This window comes from Ailuropoda melanoleuca, chromosome 2, assembly GCF_002007445.2.
Source record: "Ailuropoda melanoleuca isolate Jingjing chromosome 2, ASM200744v2, whole genome shotgun sequence".
Classification (NCBI taxonomy): Eukaryota; Metazoa; Chordata; class Mammalia; order Carnivora; family Ursidae; genus Ailuropoda; species Ailuropoda melanoleuca.
Window position 1 is genome coordinate 34746733 of NC_048219.1, and position 18581 is coordinate 34765313.

Below are 18581 nucleotides of genomic sequence, written 5' to 3' on the forward strand. Positions count from 1 at the left end.
TTTGGGCAACTTTAGATAAGCTGTAATTTATTTATCGTGGCATTGAGAACATAATACTTAATTTACATGCCAGTTGTGAGGATAAGTGAGAGAATATATGTAAAATCACCAGCATATAGTAAACACTCAGAAAATGGTACTTGATAGTCTATGGCTACCACTCAACAATGAATGAAAGACCTCCTTAACACTCTCCTACCTAACGCATGGTAAGTACTTGATGAGGATGGAACCTCTTTTGGTATTTGTATTTATTTGTATATAAAAATGGGTTCTCATTTTGAATAATTTGTACAGTGAGTTTTTTGAGTGGGTGTATGTGTGAACACAGTGGAGTCTCTGGAGCCCCTGGGAGACAATACAAATGTATGGGGGAAGAAACAAATTCTGAGAGCACTTGTTTTCCACTTTAAAAAAAAAGTATATTATATTTCAGTCCAAAAGTAACACTTGCACATTATGAAAATATGTTGAAAAAATGGAGGTGTAAAAAGAGAAGGGGAGTTCCTCTCCCAAAAGAAAACATCTGTTATTAGTGAAATATATTTCATCATCATTTTTCTACCTTCTGAGCATAGTTTTATTTGTTTTATATAGTTGTTATCTTATTGACTATACAGTTTCTTTTGCTGCTGGTTTGCTTTTAAGATTATACTATATATTTTATTTCATATAAGTTCATCACATTGAATCATATTTAATATCTGCGTAATAACCCAGTAAGGGGATGTGTGTTGATTTACTCAAACTTTCTCTCTAGCCAGTGGACAGTTAGGTTCTTTTTCTTTTTTCTTTTGTTTTGGCCATTATAACCAACGCTGTGATACAAAATAATTGCATACAACCTTGTCTACATCTTTGATTATTTTATGTAGTACAATCCACTACATTGTGGATTGAATACATCTCCTTAGGGACTGAAAGTGTACATTCTACCATATCTGTGATAGCATTATGTATTCTAATTTTTTGCTCATCTTATAGTTCTTAAGTTTCCTTGCAGGGAGACTAGGGTTCTAGGCAACTCCAGTGATTCTTCCGCTTCCGTGAACCTTCTACCCACGGAGACCACGCTGATGGAAAACAAGTCCGCTCCCGCTTCCATATGACAGCCTCTGAGATATTTGAGGACAATTCTCACATCCTGAGACTTCTTTTTAGCAACAAGAGGAAATGCCTCAAACTGTGACTATTTTTCAGGAAAATACGCGTTTATAACAGATGACCTTAAACTTTTTGCAGTAAAGTTACAAGATTGAGCATTGGGATTCCCGGAAAAAAAATAATAATAATAAGCCTTACATCCAGTGCTTTTTACTACTGTCTAAATCATAGTTCCTCTGAGGACTAAAGAACATTCTATTCCCTGTGGAATAGCTAACATTTGACTGCTTCTTATATGCATTGTTCTAAGGGCTTGCATTCTCTCAGTAATCCTCAATAACACTACTAAGTTTGTATACAAACTGCTCTTACACAGAGTTAAATCCACTTGTTTCAAAAATGAATAAAAGGAGAAGAAAATCTATATACATAAAGCCCAAATAAGTTACCCTATGTATTCATTTTCTACCGCTGCCATATCAAACTACCACAACCTTTGTGCTTAGAATTACACAAATTTAAAAAAAAAGAACAACGTAAATTTGTTATCTTACATTTCTGTAGGTATGACTCTGGTACCAATCTCGGTGGCCTAAAAAAAAAAAAAAAATTCAAGGTATCAGCACAGCAGCATTCCATTGCTTCACTGGGGCACAGGCAGAGGGGACTATAAAATCCTGGAGGAGAAATTGTTCTCCCAGAAATACCAGAAGGGCAAGGAAGGAGAATCACTTGGTGACTTTAAGGTTATCACGCTGTAACTCCCTCTCCTCCATATCCTATTGGCCAAAGCAAATCATATGATAAACCCAAAGCAAAAAGACAGGATTTTCCTGCAGTGGGAGTGATTGCAATCACAAGGTAAAAGTCAAGGATATAGGAAGAGGTAAAAAATTGGAGCCAATAATTCTACCTCCCATAGCGTCATTACTCACATTTTATAGGTAAAGAAATGGTGGTACAGAGAAGCTAGCTGACTTGCCCAAGGTCACAAAACTCAAATTTAGATTTGAATTTTAAAACTCATTCTCCATTGTTTTATACCACAAGGCCTCAAGATATATTCTCTGAATCATTTCCTTCCAAATAAAGGAGTTTATAAATTGGCATCTAAAAATTCCTTTTGCAAACAGTCTTCAGAAATTTTATTTTGCTTTTCTGCCTCCTGTTTCACTTTATCAGCCTAAATTTGTAATATGGGCAGGAGCATGAAGATAAAATTGGCTCTGAAAATGAGAAAATGGATTTTCTTGCCATGCCTTTGCATTACAAATGGTCCCAGTCCACGGCAATCATGGCTGCACCTGGAACAGTGCACAGGCCCCATGAATAATCCATGTTCCTTACCCACGCTCCTGCCTGCAGTGCTGATTCAGCAACTGCTCTCCTACTCTGCAAAGCAACAGCCGCATATAGGTCAGGTGAAATATAAGAATGCAACAACACTCTGAACATTTGGTTGAATCTTGAAGGCAGACAAGAGACTTAAAAATCTAATTAGAGTTAATCCAGACTGCGACACTTGCCTTCTTAGAACAGTCTGTTACCTTCAGAATTAGACACCTTTAATTCAGGAGAGCTGAGTTGAGGCTCAAAATTCCGCAGTTCTAACTACTTTCTAGGTGATGCCAGTGTTGTTAGTTTCAGGCCACACTTGGAGCAGCAAAGATCTAGAGCAGGACTCTGCAAATTGCAGCCCACACCAAATGGTTCATCAGACAATGGTCTTTACATTTTTAAAAGGCTGGGGGAGAAATCACAAGAAGAATAGGATTTCAGGACATGTGAAAACTATAGAAATTCCCATTTCAGTGTCCATAGTAAAGTTTTACTAGAACACACACACATAAATCTAGATTCCTTCATGCGGCACACAGGAGCTTTCATGATGTCACCATTTCTTATCTGCCCAGACCCTCGTCCTCCCGTTCTCTGACCTTCGGCTTGACCCTTTACCACCTCCCTCAGCCTCAATGCTAGCTATTCTTAAGTATTTGTACTTTCCCAAAGGCAAACATATTATCTACACTCCTTTGAATTATTGATCCCTTTTCCTAGAAAACTCTTTCCCCCCNCCTAGAAAACTTTCCCCGTTTTCTCACTTATCTAAATTGAATTCCTTCTTTCAGAAGTAGCTCAGAGGTCACTTTTTTGCAGAAAGCCTTTCCCAAGCTCACGCTCGCCCTGGCACCCTGCCTACTGGAGTTAGAAGCTTCTTGTCCAGAAAACTTTTTGTGCTTCCACCAGATCACGTATCGATCTATATTAGAATCACCTCTTACTGTCAGTCCCACAAACATTGGACCCTTTAATGCTAACTATCTTTTGGTTGTGAAGTCATATTGTTTTTGGCGCAGTGCCAAGCAGTCATCAAATGTTTGCAGGAAAAAAAAAATTGAGAAGGGAAGGGAAAGAAAAAATAGGAAAAGAAGGAAGGAGGGAATGAAGGGAGGGAAGATGAAAAGGAAGTAGGGAGAGGGGAGGAAAAAGGAAAAGAGGTGAGGAGGGAAAGAGGGACTGAAAAAGAGGAAAAAGGAGAAAAACTGAGATCTGGTATGAGAAAGTATTTTGTAAATGGCACGTGGCTGCATAACTACAAGGAGCCCTATTCATTTTCACCTGGAAAACGCGGATGCGCAGGGCTTGCTATTCTCAGGGCAACGTGTTTCCTTAAATTCTTCTACTCCAGCAGTTCAGACCCACTAAAATTCTTTGTAAATCCAAACAGGAGAACTTTTTAAAGTGTGAAGCTTCTTAGCCATTTCCTCTGTGTGCTCCAGTGCGATCAATAACCAATCCAGGTGACAAATCAATGTTAAATACAGTTGGAAGAATGGTAAGAAAAAAACGTAGCAGGGGAGGATTAGCAAAGAGCCTCCCCAGAACTGTGGCCTCACAGAAGGGGTAAGGACCCTGCTGTGATTCTGTGGGTCACAGGCCAGAGGGCTAAAAGACAGGCTGTGGCTTGGTTTGATCAGTCAGCTGGCAGGTGGGAGGGCCCTCCAGAAATGGAGCTCTCAATCGTGCTATAGATATTGGACTCTCAAATCAACGGGAACGAGAGTTTCCAGGTAATAGTTCCAAATGCCCATTGCTGCTGTTTTTGCTTCAACACCACGACTGACTGATGTGATTGCTTGATGGTTTTGAGGACGCCTTTACACTCTAATAATTGCACTTTTCGAATTGCACCTGAGGCATTACCATACCTGATAAGGCTCTTAATTGATGTGTTAGTATAATTACTTGGAAAACACATCCTCCTCGGAAAGAACAGTTTGAAGTTAGATCAGATATATTCTGGGATCATTTTTTGAGTCACTATGATAAGTGCTTCTCCCTAACTCCCCCCCCAAAGTCAACAACTTTATGATATTATGGCTTCATAGATCTGCTAAAATTCTGGAAATTTTGCTCTTCAGGAAAAAAAGAAAAGAAAAGAAAGGAAGGAAGGGAGGAAGAGAAGAAAGAAAGAGAAAGAGAAAAAGAAAGAGAGAGAGAGAAAAGAAAGAAAAAAGAAAAGCTCGTATTTTCTAGCTGAAGAAGGGGGATACAGCTGCTGTGACTTAGGGTTGCCAAGGTGCTGGCCCTAGCCCTGACTTTAAAACAGTATCTGGATTTGAGTAGAAACAGCAGTGAACTTTTAGCAACTCGTTAGCTGAAACTCTCTGACCCCTAACATTTTTCATTTGTGAAAGAGGGAAAATAACTTATTTTCAGTGGACTATTGTGCGGATCTGATGAAATTTGATGGCTAAAAAGCAAAGCAAAAACTAATCTATTACATATGGCTGAGGAATTACAGGCTAAAATTATAACTGTGGGCTAGAATTAGTCAAACAGAGCCGAAAAACACAGTAGGCACAGCGTACTAGTCTGTTCTGGCTGCTGTAACAAAAATCATATCTCAGGGGGTGGGGGAGGGGGACTTATATAACAGAAATTTGTTTTCTCACAGTTCTGAAGACCGGAAGTGCTTGATCAAGGTTGGGCAGGGTCTGGTTTCTCTCCCTGGCTGTCAGATCACCTCTTTAGCCTCCCAGGGCTTTCCTCTGAGCACAGAGAGAGCTCTCTGGTGTCCCCCCTCCTCTTCTGATGAGAGCGCCAGTCCTGTCAGGTTAGGGCCCCGCCCAGATAACCTTATTTAAACTTTATCACCTCTTGACAAGCCCCCTGTCCAAACAGTCACATTGAAGGCTAAGGCTTCAACACACGAATCTGAGGGGGAACACAAACATTTAGTCCATAATACACATATTACCAAAGGGCCCCTCTTCAAAATTATCTTATTTCATCATTTACAGAAATCAGACATGGCTTTGGATTCCATCAGTCATGTTTTAGGCTGGTTCAAAATGTCCACTTTCCAAAGAAGTTTTCTCTATTCCCTGCAGGACTAATCCCTTCTCCTCACACCTGTTAGAACCGTCCTCTCCAGGTGCACTTAGCTCATTATCACTTGTGTTTCTCCAGGGAGGAGTGGAGGTTCCTCTGGGTCAGGAACGTATCTTTTTTTCAATTTTACATAACCAGATTACTAGGGATTCTCAATACGGTGTAATAAAAACATGAATATATTTTAACATTTTGCCATTAACACCTCCCACTACATTCTGATAAATCAACCTTTTCAATTTATTTACAACACGTTGGGCAGATTTTATAATATCTAGTTATTTTTCATGACTGAAGTATAGTTTAAAACTTTAATCTCAAAATTGATTTAAAGCTCATCTCTTCCCTTTCCCCAGCTAAGCCTTGGGCTGTGATTCTGGCTTAACAGAGTAGGGGATCAGAGATGAGGCTGAGTGCACTGGGCAATGAGATCCATTCAGGATATATAATGCTCAACTCCAGGGAGCAAGATTCATACAATCTACCATATGACCCATTCTACCTACCGTTGTCCAGTATACAATCTGCACAACCACGGAAGAAGGGAGCCCTGAATACACAGTCTTCTATACCCTCTTCTGAGTCTAATTATTTGAGGGTTTGATAAGGACCCAAGAAGAATAGAGGAAGTAGGGAGTCATCGTACATAACTGATCACATTATCAGGAAAAGGAAGTCATCTTTGATCATACCCTGATTTTGTCTGGTTTCTCGTCTCCTAGTGATTTCCACAAATAATAATAACAATAATTATAGCGAATTACAGCCACAATTATAGCAAATTATAATTATAATGATATATAATGCTTCTTGAGCACTCACTATCATACTTCATAAATTCTAAAATACATTCTTTCATATCCCAATATTTCTGAAATAGCAATGTGATTTATAATTTATGATGTCTCGTGGTTTAATTACAAGCATTGTTCGCTCTCTTAGTGGTACATGAAATAATGATGCCTAACAACTGAAGGCCTCTGAAAACTGATAAAATACAGAATGTGCAAGCCAGTTCTAAGCATTCTACATGCACTAACTCATCTAATATAGTAGTACTGTGAAATCTCTTATGATTATTAACCCATTTTACTGACAAGGGAGCTGTAGTAAGGAGGTTAAGTAAACCGCCCACAGCCACACCTAGCTAGGTGGAAGATATAGTGAATGTTACATAGAAGGGATACATCTTGGGCTTTCTTGGAGTGGTGTCTGACTTTCTCCTCACCCCCTCCATCCCTGCAGAACCCCTCAGAGAGAGACAGCCATGTCTCCTTCAGCCACAACCAGTGATGCACTCCCCAAACGTCCTCTTTCCGTGGATGGTTCCGTGCTTGGTAGTCTCCTGGCCAGCTCTGTAGTTTCTGCCACCTTTCTACCGTTTGGGCTCTTTCACATGGATCAGTGTGAGCTGCTAAGACCTTTTTGTACCCACTGGCCCTTACTCTGAACACAGCTGTTATAAATTTACAATGTTTCTTTACATGGATTACAAAACTATAAGCTCTTTGGAGGCAGGAGCTCTGCACAACCTTTNCCTCCCCACCCTTTTTTTTTTTTTTTTTTTTTTTTTTTTTTTTGGTTTAAACAACAGCGCATGACTTTTCTTAGGTTCCCATTACCTAGTACAGTATCTGCTACATAGTAAGCACTCAGTAAGTGTTTTGTTGTTGCTGCTTCTGTGGCTGCTGCAACTTTTAATGAATGAAGAGCCCACACTGGATGCTGGATCTAACCAGTTATATGACCTTAAGGGATTCTCACAACTCTGAGCCTCTTTTTTTTTTTTTTTAAAGAAGAGATTAAAAATAGTGACTACTTCCCTGAAAACACTATTACTAAGATCACTAATGCAAATGCAATGGATATATATGTCTTTTTCTTTACTGACCCTCTCCAGTTTAGCACTAACGTCCTCCTTTTTAAAGCTCTCCTCTCTTCTCTTTCCCTTTTGTATTTCCTGTCTTACTTGATTTCATCACAGTTACCGAATCACCTGAGTCAAGCCGAAAACCTGGATTTATCTTTGAGTTGGCCCTCCCCTTATTTGCCACTTCCAATCAATTATCTGCGAAGTCCTGTCCATTTTGCTTTCTAGATATTTCCTTTATTTTCCCATTGACTCTGGCCTACATTAGGCAACCATATCCCCTTGGGTTATTATAATATCATATCAGCAAATAACTCATCTTTCTGCTTCTGGCGCTAACCCTCTCCAATCCATTCTCTATGCCAATGTCATAAATCTGACCATGTCATTCTGCCACTGAAAATGTTTCATGGCTCTCTGCTGCCTAATAATGGCTAACATTAACTGAATCCTCACTACCTGCCTAACAAAACAATTGTGAGTAGATATTGTTATTATTCCTGTTATGAAAAAGAAGAAATTGAAGCACAGAAAGGGTAACAGTAAGTTACCAACATTTGAACTGATTTGAAGGTTCTCAATAGAAGTCTGTGTTCCTATATGACACTGTCCCTACTTCCTTTGACAGCTTTGCCTTGTAGTTCATGTTTCAATAGTACTAAACTGCTTTCCGGCCTATCTTGTGTTGTATTTTGACTCGGAGTCTTGTTCATGCTATTTCTGTGACTGAGATTCACTTTCCAGGCAAGTCCTCTTCCCTTTTCCTAGCTAGCTCCTCTGATCCCCAAGAGAATTTTTTCTGTTCAGTGCTCTGACGTTCCCATTAAATATATTTGTCATTGTATTTACTATGATACATCCATAAAGAGAGCGTACAGACATATATGTAAAATTATATACCCCTCTCCTAACACACAATAATGATGATGATGATAGTAACAGTACTAATACTACTATACTACTAGCAATAATTTATCAGTCAAAGGAATAGATGATACAACAAGGAGTATGCATGAGTTAACCCCCAGTGGTGCTAATTTTAGCCAATGAGATAAAGGAAATTGGAGCAAGTCAAGCAAATAAAATCTCTCTCCTCATTTCTTTTGGAATTCTCTGAGGCCTGGGATCTTTGTATATCCTGACTAGAACTATTTCATGAGGCCAAGTGGATGCAACAGCTAAGAGATCTGGGGTCCATATTTGTGGTGTTTATGAAGCAAAGGATAATGAATAACACATCACCTTGTCTTGCTTCCCAACTTCCAGGATATAGAATATGCATGAAATCAAAAACCAATATGTGGTACTGTGCCTGCAACAGCTAGAGTACTTGGGTCAGGTACCAAGAAGCGGATGTAGGTATGGCCCCTCTCATATCCAGAGACCCACTTACAGCATTGTGATTCCTATCCCCACAACTTTGTTCTTGGGGATGGGGAACATACCCCATGGGGAACATACTTGGAAGGAAGTCTATAACAGTTTCACTGATTGTGACCTGACTACTTTGCTAGTGGACCAATTAGGTACACTAAAGAGGGCAGCAGGGAAGACTGTAGGTTGAACTCAAGAGACTCGCTGAAAGGTCTTCTAATATTTCCATGCCAAGCAATAGTCACTGATGGGCAATGACAGCAACACAACCCAGTAAGAGCTAGGCAATTAAGGGTTCATTCCCATCAGGGATGAAGGTCTGTGTTACTCTACTAGGCAACTAAACATACTAGCTGAAAAACTCGGCAAAGGTGAGGAAAATCTAGAATGACAGAGGATGAAGCTACACTTCTCAAGACCAATCCCTGAACACCTACCATATGCCAGAATTTTCCACATCGCTTATCTCATTTAGTGCTCCAAACTGACTAGCAATATAAGATCATTACTATACATCTATTCTATAGGTAATAAAGCTGAAACCAAGAGAGAAAGAATGGGATCTCAGAATGGACATGTCCCTACCTTAAAACAATAGTAATTATTTAACATATCTAACCTTTTAAATGGTGCCAATTAACAGTAAATGCCCTGACTCTCTTAAAGGATTGTCGCCAAGGTGAAAAGTACACTGTTTTCCATAGATTGGTGAGAAAATTCAGGTTCAAAATATAACTTTTAATAGGACTATGTAGCACCATGTCAGTGTCCTACAAATTGTATAGCACGCACATTTGAATCAGTCTCTGAATCAACCACCTGCTCCATTTATACGACATCATACTGTGGATCTCAGGCAAAGGTGGAGAGATTTCAGGTGTCCTCATTCTAGTCCACTGTGTTCCCACAACACACTTCCAATGGCAGCAGGAGTAAACATGAAAAGCATGTCTTACAGGCTTGGGTTCCCTGGCACCTTTCAAAGGAGCCAGAGCAAATGAGAGCGTCGGTCTGCCAATGTGAACACAAAGTTTCCCATATTAATAAGGAGCCCCTGGCACTTGATAATCCTCCAAGTTCTTTTATTTCTGTTGATGGTTAGTTTGTAAGGTTAATTACATATGCTAGATAAAAGAGAGAGATGTGTGTCCAGATAATGCCGAGATGTCTTCTTTCAAAGCAAAAATCACTTGTGTTGTTGAGTAAGGTCAAAGGAGGAACACATGATAACAGTGAACAACAACATAGTAACATCATCAACAACAAAAACTGTCCATTTTGTAAATGCACGGCTCAGGTTAGGAACATAATACAGAGCTCTGCGTAGAGGTATGCATTTGAGCACATGCCCAGACTCTTGTGCTTCTAAGCAACCTTTCATTCCCTAAGAGCACTGTGGAAGGTTGAACATGGATTGAAGGAACATGCTCTTTAAGCATAAAATGTGTAATGTAAAATTTACAGAGTTGAGTCTTAGGACGTCTTATCAAAGGAGAGTGTTGAATGGGGACTGGAACTCAAGAAATCTTTGTATCCTCTGTAGGTTTCATTGGCCCATGCAGGTGTACAGCTGGAATTCTAAAAAGTAAAGCAGCTTGAATAAAACCACAAGGGTTTGATTTCCCAAAGGGGTTAGGTCCCATTTGGCTAAAGCATATGGTATGGGAAGTATGCCTGGAAATGTTGCTTTTGGTAAAAATGCAAGAGCCCTTTAGTGCTTGGCGGGCATTTGTGAATGTTCAGTAGGCTATGAGGGATTAATTAATATGCTTGACAAATGAAATAGCATGATGTGAAATATGCTTCAGAAAACTTAATCTTGCCACAGTGTGTAGGGAGGATTGGAGTGAAATATGCAAATAAATGGAACAAGCAGTGAAGAGGCTATACTATAGACCCATTTATTCTGGTCTCAGTTCTCAGACTGTGTTATGAAAACTTGGGGTTGCCAAGTAAGAGACCTCCAAATAAAAAAGTAGGTATCCTTCTCATTCCCAGAAGATCTAATGGTAAAAGGAAAAGGTTTTTAAAAAAATCTGGATAGCACGATTTCTGGGAAGAGAAGGCAGAAATCTAGACCTCTGTGACAGAGATTGCTGGATATCACCCAATAAACATCTCTCCCTACTTTCATTGTTAAAGAACCCTGATATTATTTGAGACGGCAATGAACCCAGCTAAAAACTGCATGTCTTAGCCTTCTTACAGCTGAATATGGTAAAGTTTAAAAGGTCTATGACAGGTAAGTAGAAGCAGAAAAGGTGAGCCTTTTTTGTGCTGTCCTGTTTCTTCCTGCTGCCAGCCTGGAATGCAGATGTGATTTTGTTCCAGCAGCCGTCTTGGACAATGAGGTGACCTTGAGAATGAAAGCAATATGCTGACCATAGTGAAATAGAAAATGGCCCCTAATTTTTTTTTTTTTCCTAAGAGACAAACTCCTCTCTTATTTAAGCCATTATTGTTTGGTATTTTCTATTATGTACAACAGAACCAATCCTATCTGACTCTGCAACTTTACAAAAATAAACCTTGGGAACTGGGCTTTAGACACAACTCTCATAAAATAATTACTAAGAGACCATCCCTGTTAAAGGATCCTAGAGATATTATCCAACCTAACCTCCCACCTCTTACACAGCTCCAGCTATGAGATTTACTCTATACAGCCTCCCTTAAAACATGGTTTTCAATTTTGTTTTCTAAAAATCTCAACAACACACCCCTTCCTTTCCATCCCAACCACCATTATCTTCATTCAGTTCCTCATCTTCTCTGTGCTGAACTACTTCCTAACTTGTTTCCCTGTCACTAGTTTCACCAACACTTTACCCCATCCCACTGTCTACTGTCTACTGTCTTAGTCAGCTCTGGCTGCCAAAGCAAAATACCATGGACTAGGTGGCTTATAAACAACAAACATGTATTTCTCATAGTTCTAGAGGCTGGGAAGTCCAAGATCAAACACCAGCAGATTCAATGTCTGGTGAAGACCACTTTCTGGTTTCACAGATGGCACCTTTCCTCTGTGTTCTAACATGGTGGAAGGTGCAAAGAATCTCTCTGTGACCAAGTCATTCATCCCATTCATGAGGTCTCCATCTTCATGGTCTAAGCACCTTTCAAGGGCCCAACTATTATCATTACCTTGGCGGTTAGGATTTCAACATATTAATTTGGAGGGAACGCAAACATTTTATTTATAGCACCTACCCATTTTCCACACTGTCAACAAGGTGTCATGTCTAAATCCAAATCCAGTCACGTCATTTTCTTACTTAAAATCTTTCAAAGGCCCCAGATTGCCTGGCAGAGACCTTTTCTTCTTCAGCTTTATTTCTTCATAATATACTCCACATATTCCATTTTCCATTAGCATAAGGTCCTGAATGTGCCCCATTGCTTCATGCGTCCTTGCCTCTCCACTGGAATGCCCCTCCTCTCACCCACCTGACTTGCTCTTATCTGCATTTAAAGACTGCAGTGGGTATCTACAGCATAGTTAACAAACACTTGATCTCAGAATCAGAGTCTACTCTAAACTGTTATTGAGGACCACAAAATCATTTGCTGATATCAGTTGTATCTATTAATATTTATCATTTAGAAGTTTAAAGTGACAATAATTTTCAATACATATTGATTCATTTACAAATATTTTATGAAAATAACTATATTTTCAAAAAACATAATGAGAAGAGTAGCAGTGTTTTGCATTTCCATAAATTTCTCTGTTGTCTGACTTAATAGACTTTTCTGGCTTAAAAGAAGACTTTCATATCTTTCTGCATTCAATCTATTTTGATATGTTTTTGGCTGAAGTATACGAAGAAAATTTGGAGAATTTTGTGGATATTATTCTTTGAATCTGCGCAAAACTCAGGAAGTGGTGATTTCTTAAAGGTTAGGTTCAGTGTAGCATCTGAAACCATATGAATGAGCTCTTCATACTTTGTTACGTTAAAATCCTTAGTCAACATTGAATGGGTCTTTACCCATGGACTTTGTAGCATCAATGCATGGGTCGTTTGGAAAATATTGGTTTAGCCATGTGGATCTTCCAAATGTTGATATATTGACCCTATAATATCAAAAAATCACTTTGTTACTATCACCACAAATCTCATCAGAAAATTCTTTATAAGGAACTAGCAAGTTCAAAGGGGTAGTTACAAGTTTTCCAAAATTCTGATTTTTATTTGAAAGTTCAAATTTTATCATTGGCAACAAGTATTGTTAATTGTGTTTTTTGAAGTAACAACAGGCTTACTTTGTTCACGAATATTCCTGACAAATGTCCAAATCTGAAAAGTCATACTTTTTCTGTAAGTTATTTTTTTCCAAATAAAAATTATGTTCCATGAAAAAAGGCAGCTAGTTCAGCTTGCAACTCAAACAACTGTACAATGACTTTTCCTCAAGGCAGCCTTTGTACTACAGTACGCAGCCAAATAACTATATGGCATAACTGATTTGGCATGCAGGCATTAAAAGGCATGTAAACAGGGTTAATTCTTAATAAAATTAACAGTTTCACTGTTTATTCAAGGACATTCTTAAATTAAACTGGCACTTTGAGCTGGTAATGCAAGGCACTAGCAAATACAATGACAACCTCACAGTTTGATACCACTGCTTTGATTCATGCTAAGGTGCCAACTGTTTCACCTATGACTGCTTTTGTAACAGTAGCTCAAATGTCAATACAGCAAACAAAAAAAGGCAAATGGTATTTTAGGATTATTAAGAAAATAGTTTTGACCTCATGGGCCCCCTACAAGGACTTTGAGACCAATGGACTATACTTTGAGAGTCACCTATGGAATCTATGGAATCGTAACCTGATCCTACCTCCCCTCTTTCGGGAACTGCCCCTTTCAACTCCTCTAATAGAGCCCCTGCAGAAGCTGCCGATTTCTAAGTAACCCTGCCCCATACCACAATCTAATTGGCCTGGAAGTGAACCAACATATTTCTTCCCCAGAAATTTTGGCCTCAGAATTTTGGCATGTGGACCGTTCACTGGAGCGGCCTCTTTCCAGTGAAGCTATCAGCTGTAAAACTTTCTAAGTGTCAGTTTCAGTACTTCCTAAGAAAGACACCGAGAGACAGAGACTGCCAGTCTGCAGCAAGAGTGAGGCGGAGCTGAGAGGTGGAGAGACATCTTGTTAATGTTCAGATGAAAGGACCCAATTTTTCCCTGGGTCTGGCCATGTTGCTATCCTTGATTACTATGAACACCCTGGTATCGCTGCAATGAAAGTCCTCTGAGATTAAATCTCTTATAAAGGTTTTCTATCACTTATAATTAAAAACATCTGGGGAAAAAAATTCTGCTCAAGGGACTCTTCATCTGTAAAGCTGCTCTGACTCCACCCTCGCAGCAGAATTGCTACCTCCCACCTTCGAGCCCGCATTCAACCTAACACTCACGTCTGGCACAGCAACGGTCTTGCTGCAGTCTCACTGTGATGCTTTCTCCCTTGGATGGTCCCCCTGATACACTGCAAGTTTCTGGAAAGCAAGAAAGTATAGGACTTTTTTTTTTTAATTCAAATCTTAGTAAATTAAGTATATAAGTGGATAAGTACAAGTAGGGAGAGGAAGAATGAGGGGGGGAAGAAGCATTGACATAGGCATAAAATCTTGTTCTAGTCCTTCCTGGCTAAGTCATTCCACCTTTCTGTGCCTCCATCTACCCACCTGCAAAATACCCAGGCCCCTGGGCTGAGGCTGGATTAGGTGAGACACTTGGAGTGACTTCACTAAGCAAAGGCTTCCTAAGTTAAGAAACTCCAGCCTTCCTGGCTCAGTTAGAAACACTGATGTTATAGAGATCCTGTCTTTAGATGGTTCCTCTAGGAATCATGATAAAGCTTATAAAACTTGGTATTTTGTAAATTGGAGGCATCCAAACAGACCCCACCCACTGACTCCCATTTAACTATTTATTCAGGAAACTTGAAAACGAAGTCCCCCAAACCACTAAGTAGAACTCACCAAAATAGAGATCTTATCATTCTTTGGTAAATCTTTTAATCTCCATTTCCTTGCCTGTTAAACAGGAAAGACATCATCCTCTGAGGTTAAATGAGAAGGTCTTTGTTAAATCATGTGCTAAGCTTCCTAGTATGGGGTAAACAAAGTCCATTATTTTACAGGTATTTTTTCTCTCACTGAACTTCAGGTTTCCTTCAGGAAGCTCAGAATGAAATAACATTTATCAATGAGCTAACCCCGGGCTGAGAGAAATCATCACTGCTGCCAGAAGCTCAACACAGCTTTCTGACTCCAAATCCTGCTCTTGCTACCCTTTTGGCTTCTCCCACTCAAGCAAAGAACCCTAAGATGTTTGTTCAAACAAAGGACAAGCATTTTATTCCATCTTTGGGTATTTAAGCAAGTAAATTTTATAAATAAATAAATATTAAAGCTGAAAGATGATAGAGGACATTAAATACATTTCAATATGATTAAAAATAATGATAGGTAGATTGGAAAGAGGAGGACATTAATTTCAGTCACTGCCCTGACACTTACCAGCTTGGTGAGTTAGGCAAGTCAGTCAAGCAAAGCGTATGGCAATTCCATCCCTTGTAAAATGAAAGAATTTGTTCTTGTCCTGCAGGGAAAGAGAACAACACTGTTTTCTGAGCACCTACCCATGTACTTTACAAGGATTTTCTCACTAATTCTCATAACAACTCCGCTCATCTGCTCAGGAGGGATTATTTGTTGTTGTTGTTGTTGTTTCTGAGAAGGAATCTAGGATCTAAAAATCATTTAATTTGTCCAAGGTCACAGGATTAATCCCTGTGATTCCCACCAGCACAGACTGCTCTACATGCCTTAGAAAATGGTCGTGAGATAAAACATGATAAGAGATGAGAATGAACATGTCACACTGTCCAAAACCTGGTCCTACTGGTGAAAGCAGAAGAATGATCCCCAAACATCAAGTCAGGAGACCTGAGTTTTAAGCTCTTATTTCACCACTTATGAACTGTGCAATCTTGACCGCTTCGCTTCACCTCTCTGGACCTCATTTTTCTCACCAGTAAAATGGGGCACATGGAATCACAGGTCTGGGGCTTGCCCTACAGAGCAGTGAGGAGGTCCCAGCAAGATCACAATTGTAAAAATGCTTTGTGCTCCATAGAGCCCTATACAAATGTGTGTTATTATTATTATTATTGCTATTACCATTATTACTACACCGTGTTCTTTGGGCAAGACATTTATGTTAAACTGACACAGCACATAATTGGAGTGCTCAAGTTAAATAAATGAAGTCAGCTGTCTGACTCCTTTAAGATAAATGATGTTATTACAACATAATTGTATAACCCCATATAGCTTACAGCAGCAAAAGGATGTGTATTTCACATGCCCTCCTATAATTACATCCCCATTATAATTTTGCAGTTAGTTGCGATGAGCTCTGGTCATGAAAACATGCCAATTTTGTATGGGATTGAAGTCTGCCTAATTTTAGCAAATTGAGAGTCACACAAAAGAAAAGAGATAAATACTATGTTGTTATTTTTCATTAGAGAACTGCTATATTAAGAGGCTGCGATCCAGCTGTGTTTGTTTAAATAAAAGTGTGATTTGAATACCTCCTACAGCTAATGTTCCTGCCAATGAATAAAAGATAAAAATGCAGCTCTCCTCTCGTTGGATGGGAGTCTCTGCATTCTAGCTGACTTGGAGATTTATTGTTCCACATAAGGAAGTTGAAAGCGTGGAGGGCAGACCACACGCAGGGGCCTTTTGTGTATTGTTTCAAGCCATACCACTAATAGATTTCTTCCACCGAGGCTCCCAGCAATTCAGCTGTGCTCAAATGCTCCACTTAACTGTGAAAAAAATAATAATAAAATAGTAATTATGCCTAAATAGCAAATGCAGCCCAGCTCGATGCTACAAGGAAGAAAGTAAACAGGAACAGATACCATTCAGAGAAGGAATGCTGTATTTAAGTGTCGTTGTGATAATGGATTGAAGTTATTTCTTCCAAATAGACCCTCTCACTTCCAGCCAAGTGCCTCTCTGTCCCCGGTGTCCCCCAGGAACTAGCAATGTCCTCCTGGAATGCACAGCCCTGACAAGCTGGCCAGCCCAGAATGAAAGACAAGAGATGATATCCAAGCTATAGCTACAATGTAATGCAATTCTGAAGCACCTAGAATGTTCTAGGAGTCTGGCATACTAGGATAGGACAGCATTAAAATCTCTGCCCTCAGGTAGATCACAGTCTAATGACGGATATAAGGTACATACATAGTTCCCATTCTGCAAATCATTAAGCGTGACTTTTAAAAAATGCCATTATCTGGACACTGCTCTTGACCATTCAATTCTTGTCCACATTGCCCTCTGACATAGCCATGCCAGACTTCTTACATGCACACACACACTCACACACACACACACTCACACTCACACACACACTCACACACACACACACCCTGCGTCTTTTACCACCAGGTCTTTTCAGGTGTTACCCCCTCCCTCTACCTGGCCTCCTTCCCTCCTGTACTCACCAAGTGAACTCATCGTCATGATTTGATTCAAACATCAGCTCCCACAAGTCTTCCCTATACCACCCTCATGGATGCACCACGTGCAGTGGGAACATAGTCCTTCTCTGTGGCACTAACGCCTGTACTCACATCTCACACTAATCCGCGCCCGACGAGGCTGGACTGAAGAGACCTGCATCATGTGTCCCCATCTCATTCTGGGGTGAGGGGAGCACATTGCTTCTCTTTTCTCCCTTTTCCCTCCCACCAGTCCTCACCAACTACCAGAATCACAGCCATCATGAGCCCTTATGATAGGAATGCAACTTTCAGATGTGTTAAGCTGGAATAAAAATAGAGAATGATAGTTAATTGAAATATTCTGTTTACTTACCTGTCCCTCTACTAGGTCTTGGAGGAGGAACCATGTCTCTGCATCTCGGTATCCTCGGGGCCTATAACAGTGACTAGAACTTTACAGGTGTATTGCAAACAATAGACGGAGGGGTAAGCAGATGAACCTAAGAGAGAAGACAAATGAAAAGTGGAAATAAAATGCAGTGAGAACCAAAATAAGGGACAATTCATTTATAGCTGGAAAAAATCGGCCTTCTGAAGAATGTGACCACTGAGCTAAGATTGAAAAGATTTGTGCTTAGGAATTGGGCATTGCCGGTGGAGGGAACAGCAAGCATGACTGGGCAACCAATACCCCAGAACCTCACACTATCCAAACAGGGCAGTCATGCTATCCTGAGGGCATAGTTACTTTAGACATAAAAACTTTGAAAGGCTACATGCTGTTCCAATAATAACCAATTTCTGAATCCTTTAGAAAAAGTCTTCAAGATCCACCTACATAAGCACTAAAGGAAATCTATCTCAGATGGCTTTTTTTTCAACCCAAATCTGGAATAGCCAGCTTCATTTCCCACCTCACTGTTCCCTCGAAGCTTGGGCATATATGACTCTCACACACAGCGTGTGCTCAATACACTGAATGCAGTCAGCGAACTAACTAACTCAAAACTGCCACCACCGGGGACAATAAAAATGTCACATCACTTCCTCCTAGTCACCAGTTCATAGTGAAGAAGAATTCGCCTGGTGAAGAAAAAAGAAAAAGAAAAAAGCACACTACTTATTGACTGTTTAACCCTGTGCATATTGTATAACCTAGCTAAGCTTCCATTTGCTCTCTCATAAAATGACGTTAACAGCAGTTGCTTCATAAAGCTATTGCTAAGATCAAATGAGACAAATGTTAGGTTAAACCATATAAAATTACTGTTTTTAGGTGAAAGATCAGCAATTTC

At 39.7% G+C, this 18581-nt stretch overlaps 1 long non-coding RNA gene across 1 annotated transcript in view; it reads right to left on the reverse strand.

Moving 5' to 3' along the window:
- Positions 1 to 18581, reverse strand: part of LOC109488452 — a 218068-nt gene that overhangs the window by 6041 nt on the left and 193446 nt on the right. Inside the window, exons 20-26 of the long non-coding RNA XR_004623238.1 lie at positions 17660 to 17786; positions 16537 to 16599; positions 15281 to 15362; positions 14741 to 14794; positions 14174 to 14254; positions 2652 to 2848; positions 1659 to 1696 (exon numbers count right to left, since the gene is read on the reverse strand). This is a non-coding gene — a long non-coding RNA (uncharacterized LOC109488452). The remainder of the gene's footprint in view (positions 1 to 1658; positions 1697 to 2651; positions 2849 to 14173; positions 14255 to 14740; positions 14795 to 15280; positions 15363 to 16536; positions 16600 to 17659; positions 17787 to 18581) is intronic.